Source organism: Callithrix jacchus, chromosome 18 (genome assembly GCF_049354715.1).
Source record: "Callithrix jacchus isolate 240 chromosome 18, calJac240_pri, whole genome shotgun sequence".
NCBI classification, from domain to species: Eukaryota; Metazoa; Chordata; class Mammalia; order Primates; family Cebidae; genus Callithrix; species Callithrix jacchus.
Window position 1 is genome coordinate 26108503 of NC_133519.1, and position 17510 is coordinate 26126012.

At 40.1% G+C, this 17510-nt stretch overlaps 1 protein-coding gene across 4 annotated transcripts in view; it reads left to right on the forward strand.

The window, feature by feature from the left end:
* ASTN1 (astrotactin 1) overlaps positions 1–17510 on the forward strand; it is a 328578-nt gene that overhangs the window by 65788 nt on the left and 245280 nt on the right. The window lies entirely within an intron of this gene.

Sequence of the window (17510 nt, forward strand, 5' to 3'; positions counted from 1 at the left end):
TCATTACCCACATCTGCCTTTGAGTCAATGTCCTGGCCTGATTGTTGCCTATGTGGCACCCACCCCTGCTCAACATGGGTGGAATGCACAGCATCCTCTAGGAACTCCTCCTTGTGGTGGGCAGAGCCTCCACCAGGTGCTCAGAGAAGGCGTGACAGGTAGGAGTGATGAGAGGTCCTGAAAACAGCTGGCTTATGTACCTTCAACATATTCCCTCTTCCTTTGATGTGAAGGATTCTTTACACAAAAGCCACTGTCAGCAGCAAAAATATGGTAATAAGTATTTTTCTTCCTGCTGAAATAAAGCAATTACCACAGACTATGCAAACACCTAAGTGACCCCAACAGTAACCAGAGCAATTTGCTATGAAGTTGGTTTTCACTGAAATAGCAAAACATTGTATGGAAGCCAGCCTGAACCCAGATTGCACATACAGAGGAGAGGCACTTGCCATTCAGCTCTGATAAGGAGGCTCTTTGAAACCTTGGAGCTTGAGAGGGAGCTGGGGGAAGAAGTGTGAAATGGAAAGCAGAGCCCGGGAACATGGCAAAAGGCTACAGAACAGCTTTGCACCGAACACCTCCAAGCTGCCATCCTTCTCCCTGAGCTGAGTGCTGCCGACCCCTATGGAAGTGGGCCTGTTTGGTGGATTCATGATCATTGTAAGGACTGCTACAAACTCTTAAGAGGAGACATACCAAAATCCCACCATTCAAAAGGGGGCTGTCTCCTCCTGCTGTAGAGTCCTTCCCATGCCCAGCAGTTGTCTAGATGTTTGCAAAACTAAAATGAGGGATTGAGGTGATATACATAAACTCTCATACCAATCTTTTGTGTGTTCCAACTCTATATCCTATCAGCTCTATCAGAGATTTCCATCTCATCATCATTTAGAGCAATAATAAAACAGAAAGCACTAAGCTTCCATGGAAGCCACCTAGCAGAAGAGTGTGTTTAGACCAACCTGGGAGGGCTTGGTTTGTAAATAAATAAGTTATTCCTATTCTTAAGGGTGGTCTTCCAATGGCAGTGTCAGCATCACCTGGGAGCTTGTTACAAATGCAGTCTAAGGGTTCATCCCAGACCTGGTGAATCAGACGTTCATTTTAACAAGATCCCAGGTGATTCACATGCACATTAAACATTGAGAAGCACTGCTTTGCGTGACATCAGTATTGCCTCTCTCACTTGGCAGCATTATGGGAAAAAAGTCTTTGGAATTAGTCCTAGATGCAAATCTTAGCTCTTACTTAATGATGTTGTCAAAAAAAAAAAAAAAAAAATCCTAACTTCTCTTAGACTCAATTTCTCCATTGTAAAATCAAAACACCAGGATGGTTTTGAGGATTCAGTGAGCTAACGCATATCAAGTGCCTGGCAAAGAGAGCGGCTCAGCAACGGTTAGTGTCCCAACTACCAAGTCTTCTTGTTAAAGGACTTTTGAATAAAGTACCCTGCCCACTGTCCCAAAGAAGCTAGCTTTTATGGAAACCAGTGTTTGGAAGAGTTATAGGAGGGTTACATAGAATTTCACTTTGCTTGTTCGATCTCACCTCTGTTAAACTCAGCCAGGCTTTCACAGCAATCTTTTTCTAAATCAAGCCTACTTCATAATTAAAGGTTAGATACTGGCTTATTTCCTGGTCCATTGATCCTGTATTAGAGGTGACCTGGAATCAGAGGACTTCTCACATTTCTTTTTTCTACAGTCCACCTTGGTGTAACGGTGCAGGCAATGGGCTTAAACAATCTTGGGTCCAGACTGTGGCTCTGCCATTTACTAATGTGTGACCTGGAGGCGTTGTCTAATCTCTTTGGGATTATCCCTTAACTAGAAAATAAGGTAGCTAGATATTTTTGTTATTTTAGATATCTTTGCTAGAGCTGACAAATCCCTATCTCTTGGGTCATTGTGAATTAAGATTAAGTGAAAAGTTACATTCACCTAAAACGACAGAACCTTGCATGTAGTAGGTACTTTACGCGTGTTTATTTCCTCCCCCTTCGTATCTAGAAATAACTCTAACCATTTCTTGGGATAATCTAATATTCTCCAGCATCTCTGGAAAAGACAGGTTTGTGTGTTGGTGACAAGGCATTATTTTTGATACTGTTACTCACTGGTCGCTTCAGATTCAGAGCTAATGTTATGTTAGACACTCTAGCCAAAATGGTACAATGATGTACTGGTCTTATGACTCGTTTCAATAAATTAACTTTGAAATGTTACTTATTTTTACACTTAGGAACTCATTCTAACTTAGTTTTCATTTGATCTTCATAACTTATTTTAAAGGTCTTTTTGCACGTAATCTTTCCTCCATATGTCTTCTGATGGCCTTTGGCCAAAAGCAATAATTCTGACCTAGTAAAATCCCAATTAATATTTTTTTCACACATCATGTATAGTTCATATTTACCCACCAACTTTGAGCTCTCAAATATTCACACTTCAGTGAGAAAGAATCAAATATTAATGTATTTTATTTGTAGAAAAATAAGGTGGGGAAAGGATGAAAAAAGGGGGACAAATAAGGAATGAATGATATTAAGTAGCATAAGAGGAAAATATTCAGAAGTATAATTAAAGATGAAAGATGCCTTCAGATGAAATTTTCAAAAAATAGAAAAATCAGTGAGTCTGAGAAACTTGGATGAACTATCTATTTTAGTAGATTGGAAATTGGAAAGATGAAAGCTCTTCCACCCAAAGCAGTAAAGCAATGGAGAGAATTGTGATTCTTTGTTAAGAAACGGAGGACCCGTGAGAGATCTTCAAGTCCTCTTTATCTTGAGGCATGCTCACACTTAGTTCCAGAAAGATAAGAACCCATTTTTGCTTTTAAACCATGTTAGAGGAGGATATTCCATGGTCTCTTGATTCCAACCAGCATTTCAGTTTTTAACAATTTCCAGCCACAAAGAGCTCATTCTGAAATCTAACCTAAGTCCCATGTTTCTTGTTTAACACTTAATTTTATACATAATATACTGCTAAGGGTTATAGTTTTAAAATGCCATCCTAGAACATTCATATGTCCAATACAGCAATGGAATGTCTGTCTCTTGAGATATTGTGTGAGTCTCTCTCCCTCTCCTCTCTCTCTCTCTCTCTCTCTCTCTCTCTCTCTCTCTCTCTCTCTCTCTCTGTGTGCGTGTGTGTGTGTGTGTAAGTGTGATTTCTCTCCCTTAAAACACTTTTGAAGTTTCATCAGGTGCATTCCAAACATCTTCTAACAATTTGTCACAAATGTAACATCAATGATTTTGTAGACACTTTTCGAGTAGGTATTTGTATTCTATTCTTTGAACAAATGGGTTTCTTAGGTTTACTATGTATTTCCTGCAAAGCTTCAAGCAGATTCTTTTAATTTGGGTATATCACATTTGAAAAAAATCCAACATTCATAATTTAATAAATTTTAATTATATCTATTGTCAATCATAGTTTTACCAAACTGATGAAGACTGACATCCTTGTATGTATCAAAATCTCTCTATCCCTTTATTCTAAGTGTTCTTTGGACTCAGATAACTCCACACTCTGCTGATTAATTAATTAATTATTATTGCTTTGCATGCTTTTACAGCTTATCCTTTTCTGCCTGCCGGAAAATCAGAGTTTGTCAGGACTCAGCCCAAGGCCCGCTGCTTTACCTTCCTAGATGGTCTCATCCATTCTTCCGGTGTCCATTGCCACCTAAATGCTTACAATTATATAACTTCAGTCCATATGTTTTTCTGAGCTTGAGAGTCTTACATTTGTATATTTGTGTCCTGAATATGAACATCTATATATCTCACAGTCACTATAATTTAACATACCCCAAGCTGGATTCTGCATTTCTCCCCTTGCCTTTCAAACTTCTTCTTTCAGTTTTTCTTATCTCAATAAGTGACACTACCAATTATTCACAGTAACCAAAAGGTGGAGGCAACCCACTTCTCCATTGTCAGGTGAATGGATAAAGAAGATATGATGTGTGTGTGTATGTGTGTGTGTGTGTGTGTACACACACAATGGAATATTACTCAGCCTTAAAGAGGAATTTCTGGCACATGTTACAACTTGGAGAAACCTTGAAGACATTATCCTAAGTGGAAAAAAACACTCACAAAGGATAAATACTGTATGATTTCACTTATGTGAGGTACCTAGAGTAGTCATATACATACACCCCTTTTTGAGAATTAGGATTTCTTTTATTTTTTTTTTGAGACGGAGTCTTGCTTTGTCGCCAAGCTGGAGCACAGTGGCACAGTCTCGGCTCACTGCAAACAATTCTTCTGCCTCAGCCTCCTGAGTAGCTGGGACTACAGGCGTGTGCCAAATGCCTCATTAATTTTTGTATTTTTAGTAGAGATGGGGTTTCGCCATGTTGGCCAGATGGTCTCCATGTCCTGACCTTGTGGTCTGGCCTCCTCGGCCTCCCAAAGTACTGGGATTATAGGTGTGAGCGATTGCATCCAGCCGAGAATTAGGATTTCTTAAGAGATGAAGGGTGAGCATATTCTTAAACATGTTCAGAATGTATTTTTGATAGTGTTATGGAGCATCAACCCTTGGTTAAATTGATTGCAACTCCTTCCCTTTTTCTAACATCTGTATAAAAAAAAAATCTTCCCAACAAGAGGTTATTGCTTTCCATTCTCCTTTCTTTCTTTGAGTAAACAGTTTTGTCTAAATTCATCAGTCAAGGTCCTAGAAGAAAACAGGTGATATACTCCAATTGAGTATATTGAGTTTATTGAGGGATCATTACAGAAGTTCAGGAAGGATTAGTACAGTGTACAGAGGCTGATAACAGCAAGGTGCTGTGGCCAGACTTCAGCCTAAAGGGGAAAAGAGGTAGTGAGGGCTGTTTGGGGAGAGCTGTGAACCTCATTGAGAGACACAGCCAGCCCAAGGCTAGCCCACAGGGAATTTAACTGTTCTGCATCCCTCTGCTCTCCTGGGAACACAGTCAAAAGCCGAATGGCAAGAGACCCATGCAGAATTCCATTCCATACCAGTCATCCTCCCTCAGCACAGAGCAAGGAGAAGAAAAGTAGGAGGTGATTCTGGAGTAGCAAATGGAGTGTCTTTACTAGGTTTATGCATCAGTCTCTTGCCATCTCCACTTTGGTGCCACTGCATTTATCCTGAGCACAGTTTTTTTTTTTTTCTTTTCTAATTTGGGTTTTATGTTATCATATTATTTATTTGCTCAAATTTTAAGAATGGAGTGTATCATATTATTGTATAGCTAGACCGAACCTGCCAGTCTTAACCTGAGCTATGAGCTATACCTCTCAACACTGCACTCAGGAATGACAAGTTCCTAAGGCCAATTCTGGTTCGGCAGGTGTGGGGAGATTCTTTATTTCTAAGATGCTCCCACGTGACGCCCACACAGCTGGGCCATTGACCAAATTTGAAGAGCAAGGCCCTGAACCATTTTAAAATGGTCTTTAGATAAACTGCCAGCTACCCCAAATTAGCTAGGTGAGGCAGTGGGTGGATCCACCCCACTGCTGTGTGGCCTGCCATCTGCTATTTCATTATTTCTTGGCTTTGCCACTGGCTCCCAGGATTCAGGTGTACCATGTGCTTCTTCAAGCCTCAACATTTCTACCTTCTGTATGTGATTTCCTGCTGCTCTTCTTCCCAGACTTGGGAGGGAATCAGGACAGCAAATTACTATGATTACCTTTTGAGAATGTTGTCTTAGGAGTCCTGTCTGCCCCACTGTTGCTGTCATTTGTTTAAACGCCATTCAGCTTGAGATTTACCTGAGCCAAATAAGCTGATGATGCTTTGCTGATTGGATCTGTGAATTGAAGGAAATGAGAAGTTTATAATCTTAGAATAAACTTCCTTTAGGCAGGCCAAGATATCATAGACTGAAATTTTTGTGTGTTAACACATCTTTGGCCCTATTGTTTAATGGGCTTTCAGCAAATTTATAAGCAGCACTTAGAAAATAAATGACCAGTTTAGCAGAGGGTGAAGGCTCTACAAAGAGTAGAAATAGTATAGCAGAGGTGGGGAGTGACTCGTTCCTGAACATTATCTCAGATAGTAAGCTGCAGCAAAACTCTGAAAGCCAGGACTTAGGACAAGTTACAAAACGGAGTGTCTGGGATGATTATGGATGCTCCTGGGACATTGCGTTCATAGACAGAGCAGCAACGAGACCAGTGGAGTAATAAATATGGGAAGGAAGAGAAGAGGAATATAAAGGATACATCTGTGTCATAATCAACTGGGGAAAGCAACAACATTTAAGAAAGTAGCTATTTTAACCTAAATAATAAATATACTATTTACAGAGTAGTTGCAATGTGGCCATCTCTCTACACATACTCTTTCAGATCATCACACCTTCTGGGAAGAATAGCATAATGATGAAGAGTACTGCCTCTAAATGAGATTGCCTGACTCAAATCTGGTTTGCACCAGTTCCTGGAAACATGGCCTTAAGAAGCCTGTAACCTCTCTGTGGTGCATGTTTTGTTTTGTTTCTTCTTAAGAGATGGGGTCTCCCTCTGTCTCCCAGGCTGAAATGCAGTGGTGCAATAATAGCTCATTGCAGCCTTAAACTCCAGGGCTCAAGTGATTCTCCTGCCCTGTGCCTCCTCAGTAGCTGAGGCTACAGGCACATACCACTGCACCCAGCTAATGCTGCATGCTGCATGTTCTTTTTTACGTTGAAATAGAAACAACCTTCTAGGATTGTCTTGAAGAATAAAGGTGTTTATATGTGTAAATTGTTAAGAACAATGAGAGAATATACCAATTTCTCAATCAATGCTAGCAATAATTATTATCATTTAACCAAGTTCTATTTCCTACATACATGTGAGGTTTTTTCTTGTCTTTTCGGGAAGCCATATTGTCTCTTCCAGCCTAGTGAAAATACAATTTACAGTGGGATGACCATGTTAGTTATGGTGGGAAAGGGAGGTCCTAATAGTGTTGAAATAACCACGGGGCATTTCCAAATTGTGTTGTCAGCTTCATAAGTATCTAACTGCAAAGGAATATGGGAAAAATAATTTTAGAATATTGAGTACAGTGGGCCATGATTCTTTACGGATTCTGAGAAGAGAAAGAAGACATTAAGGCGAGGGAAATTCATGCTTTCGATGGCATACCAAGGCTCTCACTTTGGGCAAAGTTCTCCATGGGGAATGAAGAGAAACTAAAGCCTCTTAAGGAATCATTTGCCCTTGAATCTGGAAGGTATTTCAGGTGAGTTCTGTGAGACTCAAAAGGTAATTACTACCAAGTATCCAGTGTGACATCAAGTATTGGCTAAATCCCGTACAAGCATATTATTTAATCTTCTCTCACTCTTTTCTTGGTAGCTGAGTGTTGTCCTGTAATCCCCTATCAGTGAGGAAATGATGGGCCTAGAATTCCTAAGCCACTCACTGTTCAAGGGCAAATGGTAAATTGGAGAAAGAACCACCGCTTGACTCCCCAGCCAGTGAATCTCCATGCTGTCTGTTAACTCTGTGAACCAGGCTAAGTAGTCACAGAGGAATGTCTGTTTGTGAAAAGAGGAACTCATTTCAAAATGATACTTCACGAATAGTAGTAGTGATCAAGAAGGGATAACAGTAAGGCCCAGAGGAGTGTGATTTCACAGTTGTAAGGCCTGGGAAGACCTGGGCATTATCTCATCTAAACATTTTCCTCTTACTTATAGATGAAGGAGGAAAGGTCTAGACCTCAAGGTCACTGGCAGCTGGTGTCAGAGCTGAGACGAGTCTCTTTTTTGGACCAGCATTCATTTCACTCTGCTATTCTCTGCACATAGTGCAGTTGCTTTTGCTGGGAAGGAAAGGCTGTGGGTCTATGCGTCTGTGACAGTCTTTGAGCAGGAAATAGTTAAACTGGGAAAATCACACTTTATTGAAATTATTTATTGATGCTGAGACACTGCTTGTTTGGTGAACATATGTGGAGAATATTAATGGATATTATATATTTCTCAAGCCCCTCCTTATTGACTTCTGCATCACAGCACAAACATGTGGTCCAATAAAACATGACTTTGTTTTAATAACATTATGAATAAAATATTAAAGGCCTTTTTTTCCTTTTGGCAGTAATTTTACTAGTTTGGTCTTTAAAAAAGTCAAACCCAGTCATAGGACAGTAATTAAAAGTAAAGGAATGTGCAGCAGTTTCTTAGCCATAATCTTCAGATAAATAAAGAATTGTCAAAATGCAAACTGAAGAGTATTCTGTTTGCTGAGGGCTCCTTGAAAGCTTTCAAAGGGGCTGTAACCTCTGTTTTTGCTTCCATGGCTCGCCCACTATGACCGAAGTCTGTGCTGGGGAGAACTTGCCCAGGATGGCCGCCATGCCATTTTTGTTAGGATGTCAGTGGCGCTGCAGAGGCCAGGCCAGGGTACTGTTTTTCTGCATCAGTCATGTCTAGCACAAGCCTGGCCCATAGCAGGCCCCACAAGTGCTTGCTGGATGAGTTACTACACTCCAGGCCATACCCTTTAACTCCCAACCAGCACCATGGTTTGGATTTCTTACTGAGTTGGCCTAGGGATCTGCTCAGAGCTAGTATATACTGCGAATAACTGTGAAAGAGACAAAAGGACCCAGTTTAATGAGCAGGGGCTCTTGTGTCAGCCAGACCTATATTTTAGTGATTGCCTGTTACTGTCTTAGGCAAGTTACTTTGTCACTTGACCCTCATTTCTTTAGAAATGATAATACCCACTTTTCAGGGGCTGATTTGAGGACTGTGTGATAAACATGTAAAACAACCTAACTCAGGGTCTAGGAGGTTGTTATTATTCACTTCTGCTTGACACCAGATGGAAGCCTTAGAGAAGAGAGTCACCCAGTCATGTGCCAGCTATTAAGTTTGATTTATCTATTGTTTTGTTAGATTTGCGTGATTGTGACTGAGTAACTGCTGTTCTATCTCTGTAGCTCAGTGTATCCTCTCCCCTGATCCCATGTAAAATCGTTTTAGGTCAAAAAGTCTGCATGGGTACTTTCCCCTCACCAGTCTCCCCAGTGTGCCTTCAGTCAACTCTCTCAGTGCCCCATCCTGCTAATCCTGCTTGAGAGAGACCAGAGGACAAATGTTCGTCCTGTGATTTTGTATGCAAGGGCAAGGCTGACTGTAGATCTCCTCTAGCCTGGCAAATTTTTTCAGTCTTAGGTTTTTTTCTGGCTTCTAGATCTATTCAGTCCCCAAATATAACTTCACATCATTTATTTGCCTTAGCATCTCATTATGAGTCAGGAAGTTGTTTTCCAACCTTCTCTGCTGGGAGCTGTGAACATGTGAGGTCTGTATAAGACCAACACCAATTTGCATCGCTCAGGGCTTTCCGCACTAATGGTCACATGGTACCTAGCACTTCCTTAGGGCTTCTTACCAGCAAAACTTTCTATAGACATTAGCTAGTTTTTCTAATACACACAGCTGCAGATAAGCATTGTTACCATCCTTTTGCAGTATGGGAAAACTGAGGCATAAAAGGTCAAATGCTTATTTCAGGTTCTAGTAGCCACCATTACGGTCAGAGAATAGCCTGTTCCCAGTCTGAGTTCTGATAACTCAGAGCAATATATCTGGTTTACGGTTTCTCTGAAGTTTTTTGGGTTGGCACCACTGGCATTTTCCTCTTTGGATGTTAGCCAATTCTGTAATATTAATAATAATTTATTCTTAGGTCTAAAAGAAATTAGACACATTGAAGGTGGATACCTAACCTTTTGAGACCTGATTTTTGGAAGGTCTCTCATAGAGTATCCATTGGATACTATCATTTATAAAAGAGTATTCGGCTGGATTGAGAAAGTAGTCTGACCCAATTATGTCAATTATAATTTTACACCCTCATTACCCCAGCTGTTTAAGCCTTTTTTATTTTATTTTATTTTATTTTATTTCTTTTAGGCAAGATGGTGGTTGTGTGTTTTTTTTTCCCTGCATTTGGAATATTCCCAGATATTAGGATAGAATTGGAGTGAAATTGAAAGTAACTTTGATGGGGAATGCAGACATTTTTGCAAAGGGTCATTGACCTCAGTAGGAAGGTGTGTGGTGGCATGGAAAAAGCCTGATGGGTCAAATGGTCCTGAATTTGAATTCTTCATTCCTTACTTACTAGCTGTATAACGTGCATAGATTTTATCCTCCTGCAGCGTTTGCTTCCTACTCTTCCTAAAGAGGCCAATAGTACTTACCTTGAAAAGCTTTTGTGAAGGTTATATAAATGTTTAACCCTGCATTGACTTATAATAGATACCTAACAAAGTTTATTCCCTTTCTTTCCTCCCCTTATTTAACCTTGAGGATAGACCTCTGTGTACTCTCAATAGACCTTACAGATGGAGCACAAAGGATAAATGCCTAATTAGTCCATGTCCCAAAATGATGTATGTTCCTGAATGTGTCTGATTTCTCTTTGTAATTAGTGGGACCCATTTCAGATGCTGCAGACTGCCAGCAATCAATTTGAAAATGACAGATGTGAACTCACTCATTATCCTAATAGGTCCATTTTTAGTGTATGAAAACTGAGACCAATCTTGCCTTGGGGCATAAAGAAGTGAGTGCCTTGGCTCCTGCATGAGAATGTGACATTTATACATTTGGGATTCTCATTTGCAGGCTGGTGACCAGTTTTATAATCGATGATGAGGGAAGACAAGGGCAGGAAAGGAAAGGCTTCCTGTGGGTGCAATTGTCTTTGCCTTATTGATAGGACGTCTACTAATTTGTCACTCTCTCCCTATCATGTTTTTGGAGAAGAGTTTTTAGGGCTTCTGATTTTTAAAATGACATATACATACATTCATGTAAAGCATATCACAAGTATATCCATCAATGGATTTTAACAAAGATAGCGAACCTATGAACCCAGAATCCTTTTCAAGAAGGAAACCAGCACCAGCCACCTCCTATCCTCTCTGTGCCCCTTCCAGTTGCCACCCCACCCCCAGGAAAACCACTAACTTGAACACCATAGGTTTAATTTGACTATTTTTAAATTTTATATAAAGATACCTTACAAAGCAAACTTTTTGTGGGCATGGTTTCTTTTACTAAACATTATGGACTTCATGAAATTTTGTGCATGTTATTGAGAGTAGCTGTAGGTTGTTCATTATCACCAAAAAATAGTATTTCATAGTATTTCATTGTGTGAATATATCACAATGTATTTATGCATCCTACTGTCGATGGTCTTTTGTGTAGTTTCCAGCTTGGGGCTATTTTGAACAGGACTGCTATGAACATTCTTATGCATGTCTTTTGACTCATATCTAAATGCATTTTAGTTAGATATATACTAATGAGTGGAACTTTGTCTTATTGTGAGTGCAGGTACTTAGGTTTTACAGTTGCTGCCAAACAGTTCTCCAAAGCTAGGTTTTCACTTTTCTTTTCTTTTCTTTTTTTTTTTTTTGAGATGGAGTTTCACTCTTGTCACCCAGGCCCCAGAGTGCAGTGGTGCAATCTCAACTACTGCAATGTCTGTCTCCCAGGGTCAAGCGATTTTCTTGCCTCAGCCTTCCTAGTAGCTGGGATTACAGGCATTCACCACCATGCTTGGCTAATTTTTGTATTTTTATTGGAGACAGGGGTTCACCATGTTTTCCAGGCTGATCTAGAACTCCTAACCTCAGGTGATCTGCCCACGTCAGCCTCCCAAGGTGCTGAGATTATAGGAGTGACCTCCATGCGCAGCCAGTCTTCACATTTTTTAAAGGAAAGGTTATATTAGTGGTAATATTGTGAAAGGAGCCTGAAACCAAGTTTGCATCAGTAACCAACTTAGAAATGGAATCATTTTCCCTGTGCTGTGATTTCTGTGCCACTCACAAGTGGAATTTTAATATCTGAGTTCCATCACAATAGTTAGTTACCCTTACTCAGTGATAATTTTCTCTCATCCTAAACTCCTAAAGGCAAAATATTTTCCATGGAGGCACCAACCTTTCTCTCGATGTCAAAGCCTCAGCTTGTTCATTTTTATGGTACAATAAAAACCCACTTTTAAAAATTAGCCAGCAGGGGATTGGGGTATCAGTGGAAGAATTCTATGTGTATGCAGTTTCTAAGCTATCTTTAACCTGCTTGTTCTGTTCTGGAAATGTATGACTAGGAGCTGTCACTTGTCTTAAATGTTTTAATAAATGATATTTAGTTGCCTAAGGCTTTTTTTAAGGCAAAGGACATAGACTTTTTTAAATGCGGCGAGAGATGGAAAATAATAGACATTCTGGCTTAACATAAGCATCACCAAATACCAACTATTATAACTCACCGTATATCTGTTTTCAGTACAGTGAAATTTCATTAGAGTCATCATCTATATTAGCTAATTTTTTTATTATCTGCCCATAAAGCACTAAGGAGTTTATAGTAGAGTGTAATATAATGGAACGTGTGTTAGAATTGGAATTAGGAGCTAGGAATAAGTCCTGTCTGCCATTTACTAGTTTTGTATCCTTGGGACAATGACTTAACTCTTAACACCTCAGCATTCACAGTTTTGAAAGGAGGGGTTAGGTTCCATGGTATGGAAGAGCCCGTCCAGCTTTAAAAATTTTTGTTTTGAATTCTTAGCAATTTGGATACATTGATGAAAATGCGTGTAATCAAATTTTCCTTTTAACAAAATATATGATTTTTTCCCCCATAGCTTAGAAAGATAGATGCTCACACTTCTCTGAGTTCATTGAGCTTTTTCATGGCCATTCTTAGATAAACAAGATCAGAATGCTCCTACTAAATAGATTAAGACCAATACAAGGAATCCTCCAGCTTCTCAGTGGCAGCAGTTTCCTTGGGGTGCCCTCTCTCTTTCTCTCTCTCTCTCTCTCTCTCTCTCTCTCTCTCTCTGAGATAGAGTCTCACTTTGTCACCAGGGCTGGAGTGCAGTGGTGCGATCTTGGCTCACTGCTACCTCGGTCTCCTGGTTTCAAGCGATTCTCCTGCCTCAGCCTCCTGAGTAGCTGGAATTACAGGTGCCTGCCACTATGTCCAGCTAATTTTTTGTAGTTTTAGTAAAGACGGGTTTTCATCATGTTGGCCAGGCTCGTCTCAAACTTTGATTCGCCCTCCTCGGCCTCCCAAAGTGCTGGGATTACAGTTGTGAGCCGCTACACCCAGCCATTGCTTTCTCTTTTTAGCAAAGAAAGTGGAACATAGGAGGGGAATATCTGCTAGGCAACTATATTGGCAAAATACTGAATTTTCCACACATCAAATATCTTCTTAGTTTTTTATTTTAAATATAATATTTGTTCATTCATAAAAACTCATCAGGAACCAGCTATAATTCAGGTACTTATGATAAGAAACAGGTTAACAGAAGCCTTCGCAGTCAATGAAAGCCTGTGGTTGTCTCTTGCGTCCAAAATCACAACTGATCTGATATTTTATGTGCTTTTCCTTTCTAAACTTAAAAAAAAAAAAGGAGATGGACTTCGTTTATTATAGAAAATTTCAGACCTGATTTTCTTTAGCAGCTTGTACAGATCATAAAATATGTGAGGACTTTATTTATTTATTTATTTATTTATTTATTTATTTTTTGAGAAGGAGTTTCGCTCTTGTTACCCAGGCCGGAGAGCAATGGCGCGATCTCGGCCCACCACAACCTCCGCCTCCTGGGTTCAGGCAATTCTCCTGCCTCAGCCTCCTGAGTAGCTCGGATTAAAGGCACACACCACCATGCCCAGCTAATTTTTTGTATTTTTAGTAGAGACGGGATTTCACCATGTTGACCAGGATGGTTTCGATCTCTTGACCTAGTGATCCACCCGCCTCGGCCTCCCAAAGTGCTGGGATTACAGGCTTGAGCCACCGCGCCCAGCCAAGTGAGGATTTTAAAGAAAGATTATATATTGATGTATTCATTTTTGCCAGCCTGTTTTCTCTGGAATATAATTATATTAAAAAGCTGGTAAGAATGATGCTTTTGGAGGAAAAAAATCAGCTTTGGAGTTTCTTCAACATAATACTCTGTCTTTAATTTTTAATTATAGCAGTATAAGAGATTATACGCAGTGTGTTGAGAATTGATGTTGCTTAATGGGAGTGTATATTCTTCCCTAGTAGTGTATGTATTATTCATAGAAAAAAAAATGGTCTTTATGAACGGGCAGCTGGTCCTTTAAGAGACAGAGCCTTGTGAATTAGAGTGGCTGCTGAGAGTGGTTTTGATTTGCTGCCTGCAGTGCACTTGCAGGCTCATTTCACATTAATAGAAGATGATCTGTGTTCCTTCCTGACCTCTTAGAACCTAAATCACAGATGGGGTTATTTAAGAGATTTGGGATCAGTCGATGGTCAGTTAGTGACAGGTCACCAAAGGAGCATTCTCACCTTTATTTTTCTCATGATCTACAAGGTGACATTAATTTCCTTACCCTGAGGCAGGTGGAGAGAAGGAATGGAGATTAGTTTATCATAGGAGATCATAACTGGTAATTTTTTTATCAAATAATTGTTTATCTTTTGGCTTTCTACCTCATCCTTCTGTTTCCCCTTCATTTTTTCTTCTGTATACCTAGTGTTTCTCCTTGCTTACTTCTTTTCATCCAGCATTTGCTATGCTGACCACCACACATCCAGTGCCAAATAATGAGAAGTCACTTTGTCACTGTACGGAAAGGGGCTCTCAGGCAAAGCGAAGTGACTGATCTGGAGGGGTCAGAAAAGAAAATAATAAAAAATAGCTAACACGTCAGCTTTGCTAAGTGTCAGGCACTGTATTATTTTATTTCATCTTTATGACAGTTCTTTGATATAGGTACTCCTACTGATATGATGATCTGTTCCCACTCACAACACTCCTGACACCAAATGTGTGGGGTTTTTCACACCAACAACCAGTTTGCCAATGCTCTGGATGCCAACTGGGTGTCCAGTGATTCAGTTCAGTTCTGATGCTAACTACCTGCAATTAGCATCAGATCCCTTAATACTGCCTCCACTTCAGACACCAGTGGCAAGTCCAGGCTACTCAGACATCTGAGTGAATGCTTATAAAGTTGAGGGTGGGAGGATTTCCCACAACCCTCTCCTTCAAGTTTGATAATCTGCTAAAACAGCTTATAGAACTCAGGAAAATCCTTTACTTACATTTACCAGTTTATTATTATGGACACAACTCAGAAAAAGTCAAGAGATAGATAGGGATGGGTATGGGGTGGGGGAGATGTGAGGTGCTTCCATTCCCTCACTAGGCATGCTATCTTCTCAGCACCTGAATGTGTCAACCTGGAAGTTCTCCAAACCCTGTCATTTAGGGGTTTTATGGAGGTTCTATTATATAGGCATAATTGATTAAATCACTGACCATTGATGAGTAGTGTAATCTCTAGCCCTTTTTTCCTCATGGGGGGTGCGGGGTGGGGCTGAAGATTCCAAGGTTTCAACCATCTAATCACCAGTTTTGTTACTCTGGCAACTAGCTCTTCTACTCTATTTATCTCATTAGCATAAACTCAGGGATGGTTGAAAGGACCTTATTATAAAGAGCAAAAGATGTTCCTCCTCTTACCCTTATCATTAAGGAAATTCCAAAGGTTTAGGAGCTTTTGCCAGGAACAGAGATAAAGACCAAAAATATACTCTATACTTCTTATTATATCATGATATCACAGTATTATTATTATAGCCACTTTCAGATAAGGAAATTGATACTTTGTTAAATGAATTGTATAGAAACATATAGTCAATCAATGATGGGACTGGAGTTTAAATCAGATTCTAACCCGACACTTAGATTCTAACTTCAGTGTTCATGGGAGCTGGAATCATCAGGTTGAATCTATGTTGAGAAAGTATCATTTGGCAGTTGGGGAACAAAATAATAACAGGACCTTTCCTTGGAAAGTTCATAGCATCTTCTTCCTAGTAGTGGTGACAATTCAAGAAATGATAGTGATGAGTAAAAATGATGAAAGTTTTGTTGAGCCAGAGAAAGAAATGAGGAAACCACTTATGATCTCTGTATGGGTTGCTGTAAACTGGGTTTTTGTCTTAGTTTATTTAGGCTGCTATAACAAAATACTATATACTGGGTAGCTTATAAAAAACAAGAAAAAAAAAAAAAAACCCCAGAAATTAATTTCTCACAGCTCTGGAGGCTGGGGAATCCAAGATCAAGGTGCCAGTAGATTCTGTGTCTGGTGAGGGCCATATCCTGGTTCACAAAGATGGTGCCTTCTTGATGTGTCTTCACATGAGGGAAAGGGCAAAGCAGCTCACTGGGGCCTCTTTTATAAGGGCATTGTATTAGTCCATTTTCATACCCTATGAAGAAATACCCAGGATTGGGTAATTTATAAGAAAAAAGAGGTCTAATTGACTCAGTTTTACAAGGCTGGGGAGGCCTCACTATCATGGTAGAAGGGGAAGGCAGAGCAAAGGCACATCTTACATGGCAGCAGGCAAGAGAAGAACTGCCTTTTACAAAACCACAAATCTCCTGAGACTTATTCACTCTCAAGAGAACAGCAGGGGAAAAACCCACTATCATGATTAAATTACCTCCCACTGGGTTCCCTCTATACCACGTGAGGATTATGGGAGCTACAACTCAAAATGAGATTTGAGTAGGGACACAGCCAAACTATATCAAGCACTAGTCCCATTTTTGAGTGCTGCATCCTTATGACCTAATCATCTTCCAAAGACCCCAACTCCTAATACCATCACATTAATGATTGGGTTCAACATATGATGTTTGAGGGACACAAACATTCAGATCATAGCATTCTGCTCCTAGGCCCCCAAATATCCTTCTTGCATGAAAAATGCATTCATTTCATCCCGATAGCCCCCAAGGACTTATTCCAGCATTTGCTTTAAAGTTAAAGTCCAACTCTCATCTAAATATTATCTAAATCAGATATAGGTAAGACTCAAGGTATTATTTAACCTGAGACAAATAGCTCTCCAGCTGTGAAACTGTGAAATCAAACAAGTTATGTGTTTCCAAGATTCAATAGTGGGATAGGTATAGACATTCTCATTGCAAAAGAAATAAATAGGGAAGAAGAAAGGGATGACAGGTCCTGAGCAAGCCAAAACCTAATAGGAGAAACAACATTAAATCTAAAGTCTCCAGAATAGTCTTTTATGACTTGATGTCCCACCTTCTGAAAATACTGGGGCTAGGGTTGGTTCCGTAAGACTCCTGGCAGTTGTTCCCCCATGGCTTTGCTGGGTACATCCCATGAGACAGCTCTCCTGGGTTGGAGTCACTTGCCTGGGGCTGTCCCAGACTGGAATTGCAATCTAGTGTCTCTGCTGGTCTGGAGTTGCAGGGGTACTGCCCCATAACTCCACTAGGCCTTGTCTTAGTGGGGAGTCTTTGAGGTGGCTCCATTACCACAGTGGATCTCTGTCTGGTTAGTGATGCTGAGGCTCCAGGTCTCCGTCTTTCAAATCTAGGTAGAGGTAGCCCTGCCTCCACAACTCATGTACTTCATATAAGTGGAGATGGCCCCACACTGACT